Below are 12,461 nucleotides of genomic sequence, written 5' to 3' on the forward strand. Positions count from 1 at the left end.
TATCCAGGCCTTATGTTGCCATGGAGCTTTTCTCTTATGGTGAGGTACAGGTGATCAATCTGCCCGAGAGATGATATGGCAGCAGGTGGTCAAAAATGACAGTGCTGTCTGAGGTCAAGATAGAAGTTACTTCCAGATACAACACCAGGCAAGTGATATGAATACCTTTGCCTGCCATTGGGTGGCTGCAATTTCCCAGGTACAGGTTGCTACAGAAGGTGGTCCTGCTACAGAACCACCACTAACTGGAACAGAAGAGTTATTATCCACTCTCAGAGATCCAGATAGGTTGGCAGAGGGTTAACACAGAATCCTTGACAGTGGTGCTGCTATCGATATTGTAGCTAGTTTGGGACAAGAGGGGTATGTGCCCTGGGTACAAAGTATTGGGGAGCATGATCCTGATCTTTATGCAACACAATACTGGATCTTAAAAAGCTGGTATTACAATTGCAGTCTAACATGAGCACTGTAGTGTTCCACATGTCTTCTAAACTTTAGCAACTGCTTGCTACATAGTAGCAAACAGTTAACTGCAGTATAAAACTAAAAAAAAAATCATTTTTTAAGTAAAACCATAGACTTGTAGCACTCCATGTAAACAGGGTATAAACTGCAGCAACTGTTTGACACATTTGGAGCAAGCAGTTTGCTATAGATTAAAAAGAAGAATTTTTTTCAAACTAAAACATGAGTGCTAGGCGGTATATAAACTGTAGAAAATGCAACAGACAGTTTCCTACAGTTTAAAAGAAGAAATTATTATTATTTTTTTAATAAAATATGTTGAAGTAGTGTTGGGGGCAAGGCACAGAAACAGCACCTGAATGCCTGGGGCAGGGTTGTGTGTGTCATGCATCTGACCACCTGGTTGGTGTGCCAGTAGAAGGAACACCCATTTTTTTATTTTTTTTGCTCTTCACTGGAAGAGTTGGAGGGGTATAGATCTAACTGTAATCATCTGATTGCTAACAATGTAGCAACTGGCTTATTACAACAAAGTGTTTTTTTTTTTTTTCTACATGAAGATCTGAGGGGGTGGGGCTCTGGTTCATAGTACTAACCTAGGGTGCTGGTTGAATTAGCTATGGTTTTGGTTGATATGGATGACAGAAGCAGAGTTTCTCAAGCAGAACTTCCAGGTATGCAAAATACAAGTATCATTGTTATATCTTTATATGCTTATATCTTAGATGTATGAAATATATACAGCCAATGATAAGTGTGAATCAGATGACACAGTAATTGAGACGTAGAGGAGGACATTTGGAGATCTCCAACTGTTCATTGCACTTTTACATGAAAACATTCTTAATTTGCACATCTAAAGGGGATTGTTCTCTTGCTTCATTTGCATTGTGATACTTATCAGCCTTTCTTTCCTTTCCCTTCCTGATATACAGGGACATCTGGATTGCAGGCTGCCAGCCCACATGCACATGGTAAGCACGTATTTGGTTATTGTTGTTACTGTATATAAGGTTGATTCAAGTCTAAATCAGGTAAAATTTATGTTGCTTTAGCATCTATTAGAATTTGAACATATCTTCTGTATAAGAAAAATATGTGATCAATATTCTCTATTTCCCTGCTTGTTGTTTATTGTTTGTTATCATAGATGATCCTGATTGTGGAACTGTGGAACTCCTACCACTTGATGTCAGAGTATTGGTAGCCTCTGAAGATGATGATGGCCATGAAGTCACACAGTCTGGGATGCAGAGAGTCAGTCTGACACTGAGGTTGTGGCTTCCACACTCCTGTCCATATTTCAGACACAGTCAGTATGCCTATGTATACCCATGACATGAAGACCTCTGATGTAGGACAGGTTGAGAGTGGCACAGTTAATCAGGGTAGTGTGAGTACTCTAGATGTGGAGCTAGTTGCTTATCCCCATCATAAAGGTGGTGTCCCCCACAGGAGGGTTGATAGAGGTTCTAGGAGGAGGCCTGCTGTCCACCCTCCTCCTGATACTGGTGTGTCATTAAGTGCCACCAAATGTATGTGTAGTAACATAGTGGAGGTACAGACATGTTCCTCCAGTGCCTCAGAAGAGAGAGAGTGCAAGTACCAAATGGTGTGCATTCTGTTGTGTGTGACTCCCAGAACCACGTGAGTGACTCCTTGGACAGGATGAATGATACACTGGATCAGGCAGTGTCTGTGATGGAATATTTGATGGGGAATGGCGGTCATCCATTGGCTGGAGAGCTGATACATCTTCTGATGTTAGTAGAGGTGGCTGAGCAAGATCCTGTTATTGTAGTAAGACTACTTCCATTGCTCTGTCAGTGATTGTGGTGTCCACATTTAGATGTGGTATGCCATGGGGACATAGTCCTGGACATAATCATGAGGAGACCTCATCTAGCAGATATCAGTCAAATTCAGGTAACACCCTGACTTTTATAGAAGGCCATGGCAATAGCAGTGCAACTCCTGGCAGTGGTGGGTCTTGTAGTTGGGAGTGATAATGCTGAACTGACTAGTCTACCATGCATGGCTCACACATGACCGAAATGCCATGATGTATTGTTAGCACAGTGCTTGATTTTATTTGTTTTCCAGGATAGATCAGAGCAGTGATCTCCTTAGACCATTTTTAGATGTTCACTCAGACCCACACACGCGTACACATACACACACACACACACACACACACACACACACACACACACACACACACACACACACACACACACACACACACACACACACACACACACACACACACACACACACACGCACGCATGCTGAAAAAAAACAATCTCTTGCCCATACTACCTCACACACATGCAATCTGTCTAAAAGGTACTGTTGAGTGCAATACTTCTCATGTTACTGGCCCTGAACACTGTATATTCTGATAGCTACATGTCTTTCTTACTAGCGCATACTCACTTCTTCAGTGTTAGCCTTGCTCTCCTAGCAAACCCACCCCCACCCTGTGCAAATGATGATGACTGTGCCCTGCCCTTTGCACATTTCTTTGTGTGTCAGGGTTGCATATATAAATGTCTAATGCACAAAGTGGATAGCTAATGCTTGCTTACTTACAAGCTTGTCTATATTACAATCAGTATGCACTGCAGACAAAAAAGTTTTGATTTCTTGTTCCTACACATTTGTAAAGGATTGTTTATATAATTGTTAAACCTCATTGTATTTCAGTTAGTACTGTCATTAAAACAGTGGAAGCATTAGGTAGTTCAGTCTTGCTCCTTGGTATATTTGTGCAAATGAGGGTATGACTGACCTGTTCCATGAGTTATAGATGGTGGCCAATTGAAATGCTTGATGCACAGTATTGGTTCTAATAAGTAACTATATATTGCAAAAATCTGACATAGGAGATATTACTGACATAACTGTACACCTCAGACAAATGCTCTACTTAAGTGCAAATACATACTTCTGTAAGAGAGTAATCATTTATTTTTTTTCTTTACAGGTTCCACATTTAGCTTGTCATTACTGCAGGTGACAGCTGTGTCCTTGAAGGCTGGCCCTGTCTGATGCTATCAGGAGACAGCCATGGCATGTTTAAGTAAAGGTTGTGGAGTTTGACAGTCATCAGTTTTCCTATATGTATGTGCATGGGATCCTATGCTTTGACCTAAATAGGGATTGCGTGCACTATCCTTTGCCTCTTATCCAGATCCAGGGCATACTGTGCACTCCTCCAGCTGTCAGCACTATCTGCAGCTGGTGGTTCTCCCTCAGACTTCTCATCTTTATCTGCTGTTGCTGCTGGACCTGCCTGTGGTCCTTGAAACTGTGGTCCTGCCCCTTGCTGTCCTTGTTGAAGCATTTTCTCAGAATTAAATTGTATAACATGGCATAGACTGTAAGTATTTCAGCAGAGGTGTCTAAGGTATACTGCAGTGCACCTCCTGATTTGTCTACACACCGGAACCTTGATTTAAGAAATCCAAACACATGTTCTATGATATTCATTGTTGAGCATGGGTCTCATTATATCCTTGCTCACTGGAGTTGTGTGAGTTTCTCATGAGTGTCATGAGACAGGGCTCTAGTGTGTAAGCTGTATCCTCCACTAGAGTCCCTTGAGAAATGTCACCCCTGGGTAACCTGGTGTACAGCTTGTAGGTTTGGCATATGTGTGAGTCATGGACACTGCCTTAGTTACATGCACAGCTGTTGTAGAAGATCCCTTGGTATTACAGACAACCTGACAGTTTATAGAATGGAAACCTCTTCTGTTGATGTACTTCATTCCCTGTTCTCCAGGTGGGGCTTTTATTTCTATGTGTGTGAAATCTATGGGGTCTATCTATATTAAATCAGTGAAAACCCACTTCAATGAACAGCATTTCATCAGAAAAGCCATTCATCAAATTCCACACTTGTGAGGGGCTGTGCCCCCCACACCCTCTGCTAATTTTATATACCAACACTGAGATCGCACTACAGTGGGGAAAGGGCAAATTTTCTGATCTTCACTGTACCGCAGTCTCAGTATCAACAGTTCGACAAACAGCATTTTCGATGTAAATGCACTGAAAATGCCATTCGCTGAACTGAATTTTTGATGGTTTAATATAGACCCCAATCCATGGTCCTTAACGCTTTAGAGATGTGTGCTACTGCATAGAATTCCTGCATGTTTCTTGCTCACTTCTGTGGGTTGTGTCAAAAACAGTTGTGTAGTAGCATTTAATTTAAAAACTGATGTAATATTTTAAAGGCTGATGCCTGTGACACCCCTAATATATCCTCCATGGGTCTCTGAAAAGTAACAGTAGCTAGTGTATGTAATGGTACACATACATTTGTTTCCACTGGTATGTGTTCTCCATGAGTTCCATGAGATCTGAACTAGGGATGACAGAGGTTGCATAGTTCCTCTAGTGTTTTCCTGTCCACCATGTATCTCCTAGCAATTTCTGTCATGCAGTCCATGATAAGTTATTAGGGTCTAAACAACCCTCTTCTTCTTGCCCAAGGTCTGGCAGCAGCACCCTGATTTAAAGCCTCTTTTACATACAGTATGATAATAGCAGCAGCAAGCTCTAAAATGTTTTTTCCTAAGTATAATCGAGCTGTAGCTCAAAAGAGTTTTGGTGTACTGGGCAAAATACTACTCTGAGTGTGCACGATTGCTTTATAGCTTCCTGAATAGCTCTGCCATATTGGATTGGTTAATTAGCATGTACTTCAGCTGTTTATGTTGTCATTAGCATATTCTGCTACTTCCCTCTGTTTGGCAGCTCTACACATCACATAGAGCCATTTAATGAATATAAAATAGTGTGCTATTGTGCAGTGCTGCCAACATAATAGCTACACGTTGTGTAGTTGTTAATGAATGTAGCCCTAAGTGTTTCCTCTTAAAGACTGTTTGGACCCAGCATTCCCTTCCACTGGATTTCCAGATTTCAGTACTGGGTTTTGTGAAGAGAGAAGCTCTTTGCTAGAGAGACCAGATTTCTCTGAATCCAGGCCTTCCTTTTTTCTCTCACATCCCCTGCTCAGTCTACAGCAGGAGATGCATCAGGTTTTGCACGGAGAGCTGTATCATGAGGATGAAATGCTTGGTCTTTGGAACAAACAAGACAGACCTAAAGCACATAAATGAGACAGAGATGTTAGCTGTGATTCAGCTATAGAATCTCTTCATCACCTGTGGTTATCAGGATCTTTGCAGGTAAATAAAAGCAACAACAAAGTTATGTGGTGCATAAACAGACCACACCATGTCTTACCCTCTGTGCAGACTGTCTATGGCAGCTTGGCAGCTCACATTGAAGCTTTGTTAAATTCTGTCAGTGCAAAATGTAGTGGTAAATAAACTAATTAGGACCAAGATAGGACCTCACAAGTGAAAATGAAATGGAGAAGACTTCCAGGAACTGATCCACTTGAGAGGAATGCCTCAAGTAGATCTGCTCATCTCCTTTTGAAATAGACAACTCAATATATTCTGTTCCACGATTCCTTAAAAGTAGGTCTGGGGGATAGATGCATTTCATTCTCATGGAGGGGGAATGTTTCTTTATGCATTTCCACTCTTTTCACTGATATCTAGGGTCATTCTGAAGATCCAGAAGGGCTCTGCAAGAATCATTGTGGTGATTCCCTTCTGACCCAGGCAACAATGTTTTTTTTTCTTATGGAATTACCTAAAAGCAATTACAATAAACTTCCTTACATATTGAAGTAATTCACATGAAACCAGGGGGCAGACCTCAATGGTACAGATTTTTGCAGAATGTCCAGATTTTTGCAGAATGTCCAGATTTTTGCCTCATATGTGTTGGTCTGTTTTCATAAGATCATGGTTTTCTGGCAAATTAATTGCTAATCATTGAAGACTGAAGTAAAAAAATAATGACAGACATTTGAGTTTCTGACTTCATACCCTTCAGAAAAATTTATGCTAATCCAAAACCTTTTATTCTATTAACTTTCTAAGTTTGTAAGAGCAATATTTAGAAAGTGTCCCCTTTTTGGGACTTTGTACTACTTTTATTTATGGCTTTGTCCAGATTTCTTGCTCTAAGAGGTTGAGAGGTATGTTTGATATGCCCCAGTATGAAACAGTTGTAACTAACTGCCTGGATGGTTTAGTTTTGATACTTTTAGGCATCTTTTTTTCTGAGGATGTGCAGTAGGTACTAATAAGGAATAAACCCTTTTCAAGTTAGGGGCAATCAAGGAATATGGACCACTGGTGTTACTAAAGTTGTGTGAGTTACTATCCTCTGGCCTGTCTTAGTCCTTTAGTAAAGTGTATTTGTCGTGCATTTCAGCATGTTTGCCCACGGATCCTCCATTTTCTAGTAAAGCTGTTCTTGAAAGGAGTTTTGCATTTAAGATCACGTATAATACAGATGGCACTCTGCTGGGATCTTATATTTGTGCTGGACAGGTATTATCTCTCTCCTTTTGAACCAGCTCATCAGGCTGTTTTTGGTTCATGATTTGGAACACTGTTTTCCAAATTGGTCTGACATCACTAGGAGAGCATCTGAGTTACAAGCACTCATGCTGAGTGAAACCTACTTGGTTTTCATTAGAGATAATGTTACCCTAAGAACAAATCTCTCGTTCATGTTAGCAGTAGTTTCAGAGTTTATTTGGAATCAAGCAGTCATTCCTCCTGTATTCCTTCCTGAACCTTAAAACCTGGGAGAAAGGATTGTCCATGCTCTGAATATGCACAGGTAACACGGGTATTACCTTGACAGAGATATGCCCTTTAAGAAAGCTGTAAAGCTGTGTATTTCATATGATGGGACAGGATGCAACCTGCAACAAAACTGACAATTTCCAGATGGCTGCACCTTGCTATTTATTTCTATTAATTCACAACATTGTAAAACCTTTCCAGGCAGGGTCAAAACACATTTTACCAGAGCATTGCTTTCTTCAATTGGTCATTGGAAAGGGGTGAACTCTAAAGTTTTCTAGAGACAGGTACTTAGCCTTCTGTACCTATGTTTACAAAGCAACTGGATACATTTTTTAGATTTTTAGATCTTAGGCAGGCTTTACTTGAATCATTCTCCAAGGTCTCCTGGACCTTCATCCTTCTTTCTCACAGTCTATTTAAGCTACAGTAATCTACCCATTATGCTGAGGCTACATCAATGATTTATGAAGAATGTATTTCAGTTGTATAAGTTGCACTTGCCATAGCAGATGTTCCATGTGTAGGTTCATAGATTCAAAGGAGGTTGCTAGTCTAATGGCCTTTACAAGCCTACCCATGTAAAAAACAGTGCAATCTAATTGACCATAGTTAGATGGCCATTGTTAGCAGAACAATTCTATGATCAGAACCAACTACTCATTTCCAAGAGGGACATAGGTGCTGTCCCCAGACTGAATTAATGGTCATCCATCCAAATGTCAAAGTTGTGCTTAAATAAGGTAATTGAGGAGCTCTGCTTTACATGAAGTGGGAGCTTATTCCAAAGGCGTGCCAATCTCTCGGAGCTATATCTGTCTCTCCATCATGTTTTGTTAATGTCACAGGCTAGGCTGAGAGCCCTGGAGTGAGTGAGTCTTGCCCCATTTGATTTGCTGATGTGCAGCATTTCTGTTACGGCAGAGTCAGAAAATGCTCTGTTGGCCAGGCACAGGCCACATCTCAGTAACCTGTATGATACAGAGTATAGTGACAAAGCTTTCAGTCTTTTCATGTATGATATGTTTTGGAGGCCCTGGATTCTCTTGGTAAAAAACCTCTATGGTCTCTCCAGTTGCTGCAGGTGTCTGGTGAGGTACATACAGAAGGGTTCATTGTACTCAATTAGTGGTCTGATAAGGGTTGAGTACAGCAGTTATAACCTCCTTAATTTTGGATGCAATGCCCTTATTTATGAAATGCCCAGTGTAGAAGGCTTTCCTTACCATTATGGACACATGGTGATCGAAGTTTAGATTGCTATCAATCTGTGTTCCCAAGTCTGACACCACCAGGTTTGAGCTTAGAGGGCTCTATCAGACAGACAATTGCTAATCTAGTGAACCTTTCTACTGCTTTTTACTTTCTAGTAAAATTCGATATACATATCCAGCAATGTATAAAAACAACCCTCCAGAAACTTGGTCTTCTCTGTCGCAACCAAAAATTTCATACACCCTCCTTCAAACCCTCCCTAGCTCAGTCACTCCTTCTACCCTGTCTTTTTTACACTGCCCCCATCCTTAGTAATTTTCAAACATCTCTTCTCTCCAAACTACAGCAAACATATAACAAAATAGCCAGATTTGCCTCCAGTCTTCCATACAAATCCCATCACTGCCTCACCCTTAAGACACTCCAGTGGCCTGAATTCCCTAAACAACTACTTCTTTCTCAAATAAATAGTGCATACCCTATCCTGAATGATCCCTCTTTCTGCTCCTCCATCTCTAATCTAATGTCCTACTATAACCCCCAATGCCACCTCCGTACTACGAGCAAACATCTCCTTGACACATACAAACCCAATAAAAACATTGGAAAGTCCCTTTATAAATACTCCATAGTCCATGCTTGGAACTTAGTCCCTCTCAATATAAGAAGCATTCCTCAAAAATACCTGTTCAAACAAGAACTTAAACTTTATCTACAAAAGATAGTCCTGTCCTTGTCAACCCCCAACTTGACTTATTCTCCCTTCTTATCTACATAATTTCTTTTTCCTCATATACCCTGCACTTTCTGTTACTTTTCTCCTCTTTTTCCTATGTTATGTTAGTACTATTACAAACAGAACAAGATGAAAGTTCTCTCTCAATGTCATTTGACATGGAAAGCCAAAATACTAGTTCTCTCACCCTGTTTTTGGTAGAATCAGTTCCTGGGTGGCCATGATGCAGGATTTTAATATACTCTTTTTGCAAGGATTTTGAAAGAATTACTTTTGGACCTTTCAAGATGATACCATCTTCCATCAAAATCTCATCTCTGTAAGGAGAATGCTGCTGCGCTTCTAGTCATAAGCAAGATTGCTTTGACGGCCAACCTCGATTGATAAAGTGGTTGAGCTTCTGGAGAACTGGATCTGAATGCTGTATGAGTTCTAAGCACATCAAGACACATGGAAGAAAAATGTCTTACTTCCATGACTTCAAAATCAGATTTCTCATTTTCATGCTGTTCAGAGTTTTTTTGGGGCTATTTGCATAAAGTATCAGCAAGATGAAGAAGACTGCCTTTTGTGTAAACCATGTGAAAATTGTACTTTTGCAATTTTAACATCATGCATTGCAATCTTATAGGAGCTGTGTGCCTTGGCTTTTTTAAAATAGTGACCAAAGGCTGGTGATCAGTCATGATTTGAATAGGTTAGCCATAGATATAATTGTGGAACTTCAAACATGCAAACACAATTGCAAAGAGCTATTTCTCTATCTGAACATACTGCATTTCAGTTTTACTTAGGGTTCTGGATGCATAGTCTGTTGGTCTACTCTTTTGAATGACTGCACCAAGACCAAACTTTGAGGTATCACAAGAAAGAGTTACAGGTTTGTGGACATCATAATATTTTAAGGTGGGTAGACTGGCAATTTTCTGTTTCAGGAACTCACATGCTCTTTGGTGTTACTCCAACCAGGTCCAGGTTACATCTTTTCATGTCAGCTCTCTTAGCGGTGCTGAAGGTGCGCTCCTATATGGAATAAACTTGCCCAAATAGTTGACAATGCCAAGAAAACATTTTAAGGAAGTGACATTGTCTGGAGCTGGCATCTCAAGAATTGCTGTTTGCTTGGAAGGATCTGGACATAAGACTGAACTAGTAAACAAATGACTGACATAAGTAACTTCTTGTTGCCTGAATTTGCATTTCTGAGGATTCAAGATTCAGCTCAAGATTCAGCTCACAAGCGTGTTCCAGAACTTTCTTGAGGTTTCTATCATGTTCGCCTTCACCATTACCTCCTACAAGAATATCATCTACTTTAATAGGACATGAATAGGCAGAAAAAAATTGTTCCATTGCACGTTGAAAGAATTCACTGGCAGAATTTATCCAAAATGGCATTCTCAGAAATCTGTACCTACCAAATGGTAGCAATGAAGATTTTCAGTCAAGCAAAATATGCCAAAATGAACTTTTTGCATCTAAGACAGAAAAAAATAGTGACATTAGGCATAAGAGCAGCGACTTCATGACTTCTTTGACTGTACGTATTGGATGATGTCGTTTTAGTGCTTTGTTCAAATCTCTTGGAGCAATACATATTCTGTTATGATCTGAGCTTTTATTATGAGCTACCACCATGGAGGATACCCATTCAGTTGGTTCATCTACTGGATAAATTACTCCTAAACGCAGCAATCTGTCTAGCTTAGCTTTGACTCTGTTCTGCATGGATACTGGAACTTTCAGTGCGGGTCTGATAACTGGGCTTAATTCATGGTCTAATTTCATGGAATACACAGCTGGGTGTTTGCCTAATTTGTCTTTGAAAAGATCAGCATAGTCAGAAAAAATAGTTTGTGCAAAATATTTGTTGTTACACATGCTTACATGGTGAACTTCTCTACTGAATGAAAGCAGTCCCATTTTCAAACTGTCTCTGAGGCCAAACAATGACTGTACATGCCTCTTGACTACCTAAAATTGCAAGTCAAAGCTGTTCCCAGCAGAATAACATGAAAGCACTACTGAGCCTTCGGTTTGAATTTATTCACCACTATAAGCAACAAGTTTCACACACTTTGCCAGATCAAGCTTCTCACAAGCATTAACTTTGGCAAACATTTCTGCTGACATAACATTGCACTTTGAACCAGTATCAGTTGTGAGCTCTACAGGTCTTCCATTAATCAGAACAGTACAAACTACTTCATTCTTTGTCCACAAATCTACTGCATTGACTGTTTCACCAAGCACAGACACACCACCAACATAAAAAGTAGGGTCGCAGCTCTCTAATTGATCAGCTTGCCTCTTTGAATGCTCTCTTTTAATAAAAGAATGTGCCCCTTTAGATTTATAGAACCTTTTGAAATGATTCGACTTTTTACATGTGTGGCACTGCTGACCAAAAGTTAAGCACTTTTCTCACTTGGGCTCATGATCTCCCACACAATTATGACAATTAACAGTAAAGTTTGGCAATGCAGCTAACTTCATTGGTTCATGGTTGGTGTTAGAGTTGGAAGCAACAGTAAGTCCTTTTGATTTATACTTTCATTTTATCTTAGTTTTATGCACACTATCAACATTAACACTAGAAGGCACTGGAAGCATGCATTTCTCATTTGTAAGCATATACCTGTGCTTTTATATTCCTGTGCTTTTCTGTGAGCTCATATATCTGACAAATCTCTATGGCCTTATTCAAAGTTAAATCAATGTCTCAAAGCAAAAATATTTCTCACTGCATCATTTTTAATACCACACACAAGCCTGTTGTTTATCAACTCATCTCTTAGATCACCAAATCTGCACGTTTTTGTTGTTTCTCAAATCAATTATATAGGGTGCAAAAGTTTCACCAGGCTATTGATCTCTTGTATAAAATATGTGCCTTTCCATTGTAATACTCATTTGGGGGTTAAACATTTCTCTAAATTTACATTTTAAGCACAAAAGGTCTACCCGGGTTGCAGCCGGTACCACAATATGGTGGTTCCCCCTCTCCTGCATACACAACTGGGGCATATACAAATTAACGCTCCCTTTCAATGGCTTCTGAACCAGCTATGTTAAGCATAATAAATGCCTTTGTACATGCTTCTTTGTCAGAAAAAGCAGCCTGTATGAAAAAATCGCATTCTTGGTCAAACACTCAGATTTTCAGCCACATTATTATCAAATACAAGTGGACCAGGTCTGCAAAATCCCTCTGCCATGCCAACAAAATGCTCTTGTAATTATGTATAAACAGACACCAGGTACATGAAAAATATTTCAACTACACCATAAACTCTTTGAAATTACCATTTTCTGCGAAATAATTGTACTGTAATACTGCACACACTTGCAAAC

The sequence above is a fragment of the Protopterus annectens genome, chromosome 1.part2 (assembly GCF_019279795.1).
Source record: "Protopterus annectens isolate FY-2018-M chromosome 1.part2, PAN1.0, whole genome shotgun sequence".
Classification (NCBI taxonomy): Eukaryota; Metazoa; Chordata; order Ceratodontiformes; family Protopteridae; genus Protopterus; species Protopterus annectens.